Below are 8,682 nucleotides of genomic sequence, written 5' to 3' on the forward strand. Positions count from 1 at the left end.
CAATTTACACAACTGGATATAACTAGACGAATCTCAACTGGAGAGGGCCAGACCCCTTTTTCTTTTACATTATTCTGATATTGTGTGCCAGTTCATTGACACTTGGCTTCCACATCGGATCAGATGGATTCAGATGTTGCTTTGTGTTAGTGCATATGAAATTAAGGCACAAAAGATTGACGATAAGGAGTTCATTAACCGTCATTAAAATTTCAAATACTGAATACAAAATGTGAACTTGAAAAATCCACACTAAGTACTAATAGACAACTGACAAATGCTAATTACTTCGTCATATGAGCATTAACCGTTTTGGCATATATGAAAGACACAAAAGAAAAAGAGTAAGGAGTTCATGACCCTAAGTTTACCAGTATGAGAATTTAATAAATTACAAATTATTGAATTTCAAGAATCCAACCTAACAAGAGATAGGAAAATTAAAATTTTCTTGTCACAAGAATATTAACTCGTTTGGCATATATCAGAGAACCAAAAAAAAAAGGGATATATTTTTTCTTTGTTAAGCACTACTATGTAAACAGGCTTCTCCCCAACTTAAAAAAAAAAGCCTTCGCCCCAGCTTAAAATAAATTGTTATACGCAGAGATGAAATCTATTAGTGCATCTTTTTATTGGATTCTTCTGCTACTATTGTGTTTTGGAAACATTGTGCACTTATACCAAAGTTCATGTGACTGTCAAGGAAATTTTAAGGATGATGACCTTGGCTACCACACTTTTGAGATTAGTTATGCATATAAGTGGAAATCTAAATCCAACTTTGGGGCACAACATTGTTTTCCGTCCTATGCAGTGCAATCTCGATCCCAAATATGGCTGAAAGACAACCTAGTTGCCAGATACTCGAATTAAGTTCAGTTAGGTAACTAGTGTTCGAGTTTATTTCACTAACTCGCCAAATCAAATTGGAACAATATTTTATATTGGTAAACTTTCGAACTTTAAGCTATTCAAACTCGAATTTAGGTCGATAAAAGTTTGTTTTAGTTTGTCTTGATAAATAAACAAGCCCAACTGAGCCTCAATTTCAAACTTATTAAAGTAATCAAACAAGTTTGAACGCAAGAGTGTTTAGTTTAATTGTATTTGTTTACACCTCTAGTCCCAACTGATACTATTTTGATGTCTATGAGTACAAAGAGATTTGATTAGAGATGTAAGTGGCCACGCAATTGGGAGATATATAGGAAACCTTCAAATTGGAACGCTCCAATTATACTTCAAAGTGATTGATTTAGAAGATGTTGATTTCAATTTCTTTCCAAGATATCTGTAATTGGTGCTTGAGAAGTGAAATCATATGTTTCTAATCACTCCTTTTAATTTCTATGTCCATTTTATAGTCTCTTTTTTATTTTCCTCTGGTTACGCCTTTACGGAAGATGGAATAAATTAAAATAATCCAAACATCTCCTTTACACTCCATAACTTTTTCTTTAAATTTTTATCTCTCTCTATCTAAATTATTACTAAAAGTTGATTTCTCTTTTTCTTTTTTTGCCAAAAAATTTTGTTTTTTCAATATGTCTTTGATAATTATGATATATCGGTGTTAATACAGCAGTGATTATTTTACTTCGTGTGCTAATCAAGCAAGAAGACGTGTACTGATTCAATAATGTTAGCAAACGGACAGAGTATCATAATGATAATAAAAGTGAGTATGAGTATTTAATTGATGGACTAAATGTAGCTTAGATGAACTAATCCCCCATTAGAAAAATTCAAAATGCAAAATGTGAATTATATTAGGATTCAATAATCCAGACCAAAGTGAAAAAGAATCAGAAAATGACAATCTTTTGTGATAAGAAACATTAACTCTTTTGGCTTAAAGGTAAGGAAACTGTCATCATGACAATGTCAAATATTAAATATAATTATCTGAACTCCAAGAATCCAAACTAAGTCACAAACAATCAGAAGATTTTCTATTGTAAGAAATTTAAAAGAAATTTCTCATATCAAATTTAAAGTTGTATTTATATCCTCTTTGGAATATCTACTGTACGTCAGACATGGTACCTGTTCGATATTTTTTATATATATAAATAAGAAATATTTATTAATGAAAATTTTAAAAATCATCCATCACTATTTGCTTAACAAAATTAGAAGAGCATTCTATAAATAGTCTCTACAATTAGCAGATTTTGCATAAGAAGCTAAACTACGTGCCAACTGGTACCTACTCGATATTTGTACTGTTATGAAAGCCAATAATCTTATGTAAAATGAGACCATACAGAGCTTGTATCTATAGTTTCAATTGGAAAACACAAAATTCCAACTAAGTCTATTCACTATTATCCATATTCTCTTGTTCCCAACTAATCACAATGTTTTTTATAGGGATAATTTCAGAAACCTCCCCTGAGATTTCTAACAATTGCAGAGACCTTCCCTTAAATTTATTAAATTATATCTAACTCCCTTACTTTTACTGTTTGTATAGCAATATAGGTCCAAAAGGCTAACCTAAACTACCTTTTTTGTACAAAAATAAAACAAAAATTATTTTGCCAATTGCTTTCTTTCGTATTTCAATCAAACCCACTATACTAACAAATTAGCCTAATAAATAGTCTAATTCCAAATTCTAAACCCAAGCAATTCCATCATCATAGTCATAAAATTGCTTCTCCCAAAGCATGTATTCAATTCTGAAGATTCATTCCATTCTCTAGAAATATTCTCATGATATGGTTCTATGGAATGGTTAAACTCACAATCAACTATCCTTATGCTTGCATAATCTTCAACATAGAATGCCATGGTTTGGTTCCATATAAATGACTTAACTCCTACTACATGAGCCATATTTATGGCCTTGAAGAAAATCCATAGGGGAGATTTACTCATGGATGGGATTAATCAAGTTTAAGAGAAGGAAAGACATCATTATGACTATAGAGATTTTCAAAAAATTCATTTCACCAAAAATCAAAATTTCATTTACAACTAATGGCATCCCAAACTTCAAACCCAATGCCCACACCTTCTCAAAACAAAATAATCTAGCCTACCATTAAATATCCAAATATGTTAATGTCTTAAATATAGAAAAGAAATTCTATCTCCATAACAAAATCACAACCAACAATTGTCAAGCATAAAAAGAAATGTAAATGTATTTATTAACATTTTAAAAACTTATTTGGATCGGTGATAAAAAAAATTAGCAAATTTACCAATTTCAATCCCTCTTCCTCTTTTGACCAATGAGTGCATTATTTGTTCCATTATTATTGTGTGCCTTTTCATCTCCTTTTAGTTTGACCATGAAATCGGATTTTACTTCAACCATCAAATTTAATCGCTTAACTAAACTTGTAATTTGGCAATTCCAAAAACAAGAAAGGAGGAATAAGAATATATAGTAGAGTTTGAAGGATCACTTGGGAGGTGATTGACGAGGAAGGGGTCGATGGATAAGAACGGAGTGATATTAAATGAGAGAGAATCGTTGTTGGTTATTGATAGGGAGAAACACCTCGATAGAGTCCACCAAAGAACCTAATATGTAAGTCAGGAACCCAATTCTAACCCAAAATCTTAAGCCATTAGGTCTCGGGCCCTTACTTACATATTAACCGCTCTTTCTCTATCTCTCGGACCAATGTGGGACTAACTCTTTACTCATGAACCTAACAAATCTCCCCCTTCATGAGTAACCCCACATTAAATCCAAATTTACAAGCCCTTTTTTGAGCCCACTTTAATACTCAACGCAAGTCCACCTTATCATCTAAGGTCATCTCTTCTCCCAAACATGGACCTACTCTTCTTCAACATCCAAACTACATTCCGGAATCCTACCAACCCTTGATTCCTTAGTCTAACACCAACCGGGCCCCCTGCCAAACCCATGGCGCACCTGGTCCAACACCAACCAAACTCCTTGGCACTTCGGTCTACCACCAAGAAGAGAATTTTCATGGGTCCAACTCCGAGAAGGATCTACTTGCCCATGAGTAATCCAATCTCGCAACCTGAAGCTCTGATACTAATTTGATGGGAAGAAACATCTCGAGAGAGTCTACCAAAGAGCTCAATATGTAAGTCAAGAATCCAACTCTGACCAAAAAACTTAAGCCATTCGGTCTCGGGCCCTTACTTACATATTAACCGCTCTTTCTCTATCTCTCTGGTTAATGTGGAACTAACTCTTTACTCATGAACCTAACAGTTATAACTTATAAATAGGATAACCGAAGAAGTTAGGTTTCTTTTTTTTTAATCTCATTTCATTATACTATAAATTAGTTATTAAGTAAAGGTCATTACAGTCATTTTATTGTGATAAGGGAGGTCAGTGTAATTTGTAAAATTTGAGGGAAGCCGAGTGAAATTGTCATAAACCTCAGGGAAGGTTTAGGTTTGTGAAATTATCCCTTATTTGTAGAATGAAACATATTAACACATCTTTTTGTTGCATTATTCTGCTCCTATCAGCTTTTAGAATATCATGCACTTGTGCAAAAGTACATGCAAAATTTTAGAGTAAGTAAGAAAAACTATTAGTCTTCATTGCCAATACATATAAGGATGATGATCTTGGCTACCACGGTATGGAAAATGGATACTTGGACGTTTGGTCCTTATATTATTGGCACAACATTATGCAACTATGATGTCTAGATGGATCTCGATCCAATATGGTTCCATTTTGATGCCTATGATGAAAGCAAGGAGTATTATAAATGCAAGTTGCAGAGCTCAAGGATGATACTCGAACATCACTACTTATTCGAATAAAATCAGCATAGTGGCTATTGGGAGCACTTATATATTAGTTCACATAGATTGCTTTAAAGACCATTTGGTTTGTATGATGAATACCTATTCAAGACAAATTTAAAGTGCATATGAGAAACAAATTAATAATGTTTCTAATTAATTCTTCTATTATACTTTGGATAATGGTAAGAATATAAAAATGATTGTAAACATGGGGATGGTGTCTTTAATTATTTGAGATATTGAGGAGGAAAAAGTGTAAAGAAAAATATTACACCCTTTTACTTTTTTCACTAGTCTTGCTAGGACACCATAAAATTTATCATTTATTATATTCTTTGTGGTTTAAAGCAAATTCATTGGTAAAAAATGAGAAGTTCATAACTGTCATTGTCAAATTCAAAGAGTGAATTTTAAGGATCTAAACTAAAGAGCAAACGATCAAAGTGTAAATATTTCTTTCTCGTAAAAGCATGAAATTTTTTGGCATCTGTAGAAGTCACAGAAAAGATTGATAGTAAGGATTTATGTATATGAAAGACATTAAAAGCAACCCACACAGGCAGGAATACTACTAACAAATCATCCCACAAACTAACCCATAAATAGTAGGAGAAGAAGCTCACACATTGTAAGATTTGAATCAAGTTTTGACCTAATCGAACCGAATTTCAATTTAATTTTATCAAATTCGAACTCGAGTTTGAACTCGGCGAGCTCTCAATGTAAAGCTCGAGCTCAAGTTAAAAAAATAAAAAATAATTATTTTATTTTTTTAATAATTTTTCTTAACAAGTAATAAAATATTATGGACATATATGAAATTTCTCTATTAAAATAAAAAAATAATATATATATATATATATATCGAGCCGACTCGTGAGTTAACGAGTTTAGTAATTTTAAGTTTGAGTTTGAACTCAAACTTGAGCTCGACTTGGTCAGTTCGAATTCAACTCGAATTCGATGTTAATTGATCATGAGTTGAGTTTTGACTCAAACTGCTCACGATTGATTTGCTAATAACTCGAATCATATGCAACCCTAACTGTGACAATACTAAAAATCAAGTGAAAAATGTAAATTTTAGGAGTCCAAACTAATTACTAGCAAATATCACAGAATGTTAATTTCTTTGACATAAGAACATTACACTTTGGCATAATGGAAAAAGAAAAGAGTGAAAGTACAAAAGTTGATAGTTACCAAGTCCACAACATCACACATTAAATACAAATGCGAATTCTAAGAGCCAGATAAGTAACAAACAATCTCAAAGTATAAATTTCACGTCACAAGAATATTAACTCAAACATTTAATGACTGCTAACTAGCCACAAAATATCAATTTCTCTGACATAAGAGCATCACACATTTGGTGTAACAGAAAAAGAAGAGAGTGAAAGTGCAAAAGTTCATAATTGTTACATCGACAACATCGACAATAACTACTAATGTATATTCCAAGAGTTTAGACTAGGTAACCAACAATCTAAAACTATAAATTTTCACGTCGCAGGATTATAAACTCAAACATTTAGTGAGTGGCAGCTAGCCACAATCATTTTTCTTCATCACGATCCAAATTAGTATATATAGTCCATTGTCCTTAATTGGCATTCTCTAATTTATTAATTTGGCTAAATAGAAAAGCATAACTAAATGTGAGAATAATATATTATTCAGGTTAGCTTACCAACACGTCCAAGAGCTATGGCCTCTGTTCCAAGATAAAAGATATCATTGCAGTGCTCAATGCTAGCTATCACACCATTGCCTTTAAATTGCTTTCTCACTGAAGCTTTAAGGCTTTACAGTAAGCTTTAGCAAGCTCAACTCGAAACCAATAGAATGTTTCTGTAGTTTTAATACTATATTAATCTTAATTTGCTATTAAGTCCGTTGTTTTACAAGCCATGTTGACATATACAAAGGATCTATGTCCCCCAAGCTCCTAAAAATACTAGCACTTAATTTGTCTATATATAGCAAAACTCAATGATACATATCTTTCAATTTCTTTCCATTGTTGAATAAATTAATTTGCTCCTTTGAATTATTCTTCTTCCATTTTTACTACATCTTTCTACTTCTTCCATTTTGTCTTTACATGGGGTCTAAGTCTCGTTTTCCTTTCATTTTCCTATTAAACCTGATTTGGAAAAGAGCAATCGTTTACTCCACATAACAGGGTGAGCCAATAATATTATTATCAATTACAGTCGATGCCCTCTACATTATCAACAACATGTCATATTAGAAGACCTAAAGATAGTAATCCATGCAAGAAGATTATAAGCCAGCCAGTTATAAACATCCCTGTAAATATATGTAGTAGACCACTATCATCCAAAAGGATAAAAATGGAATAAAGGCATTATATTTTTTCTTTTGAGCGATAAATTAGCAATTTAAAAGTTTGATAACTTATATGTATAACATCCACCTTGACACTATCAATGCCAGCAGATCCAATATGTGAATGCAATCTTTCATACATCGCCCGAACTTCTTCTGGTGGGACCAGTCCAACTCCATTGTTGACAATTTTGTCCACAGCCAAATCTTCCATTGTCATCTGCAATCCCCGTGACAGTTTAGGACTAATGACCCTAGACTCAGGCATGTTTGGGACATTAGGTCTAATCCCATCCCAGTATCAAAACAATGCATGCCAAACATAAACATGCTCTACACTCCTGAAGTCCTCCTTAAGATCACTAATAAATGCACCCATGCCCTTATCATAGGGTACCCTAGAACTTGTATAGTCTCTAAATTTGTAATTTTCTTCAAATTTTACTAACCTACAAGGCATTTGTTCACCAGCTGAAGTCCTATTCATGCCCTTTTGGTCATTAACATCATCATCATCATGACAAATGGATTGCCATCCATCATCTATTAGGACCATTCCTGGAGGGAACCCACCCTCCACAAGGGTTTTTACCCCTTCCCTAACCCCTTTAGGGGTTACCTAAGATAAAAGGCATCCCAAGTGCACCAACCAAATTTATCAACTATATCTGGTGGACGCTTCTCCTCAAGAAGCTTAAAGGTCCCTAGACGGACCTTGATCACCTTCATTGCCTTCCTCACTAGATAAAATGGATCATCTCCAAAGTGCGTGTACAGACAACTGCAAAAACGCGATCTGCAAACTTTGCTTGATCCACTCTCCAAGCAAATATCCAAGTAATCCTCCATGCCAGGCTGCAATGAAGCTCTAAAGGATCCTTCAAGAATTGGAAGGAGAAGAACATAGGGGCGGCCATTGTCTAATTTATCAAGAATCATCATTTGTGTCTCATGTTCGACATCCTTACTAGAATTTCCAACCCAATGAGTGGTCCACCAGACTTTAAATCTAAATATGCTCATGAATCTTATGTTCTTGAGCTTACCAAGAGGGACCACATGGTGGCATTTTGGTTCTATAGCATCAAATCCAATAAAACTGCGGACCATTTTTTCTGGTTAAGTCTTTGGAGAAAAGCGGAGATGGTGTGGCAACAATGTTGGCAGGGACTTCAGTTAGAATTGGATGACCATTGGCTTGAAATTGTGTCCCTTCAAGAGTGATTGACAAGGGTTTTTCTATCATCACCAACCCCTATTACTTCAGGGGCACCTTTGCTCAAGCTAGGAGCCATAACTGTTAAGGAATCAAGAAACTGGTTTTGAGCATATAAGTAGAAAAGTAGAAAAGAAAGGAGCTATTTAAATTCTTTGGAATGAAATGTTGTGATCAATGCAAGACTGGAGAGGGGTTTATATAGACATTTGTGGGGGGAAATCGAATCTAGAGGTATGTGATCAAGTACGAAAAAATAATTTCTGAAGGCATGGTTGTGGTATAGTGATTTGTGGAACAACCTACAAGTTGGCTACAGAGAGATTTGCTTTCATGGCCATAGG

At 33.8% G+C, this 8,682-nt stretch overlaps 1 pseudogene; it reads right to left on the bottom strand.

Moving 5' to 3' along the window:
* Window positions 1-7,141: 7,141 nt before the first annotated feature.
* LOC113740755 (galactinol--sucrose galactosyltransferase-like) lies at window positions 7,142-8,417 on the bottom strand (annotated as a pseudogene).
* Window positions 8,418-8,682: the final 265 nt, after the last annotated feature.

This window comes from Coffea arabica, chromosome 4e (assembly GCF_036785885.1).
Source record: "Coffea arabica cultivar ET-39 chromosome 4e, Coffea Arabica ET-39 HiFi, whole genome shotgun sequence".
Classification (NCBI taxonomy): Eukaryota; Viridiplantae; Streptophyta; class Magnoliopsida; order Gentianales; family Rubiaceae; genus Coffea; species Coffea arabica.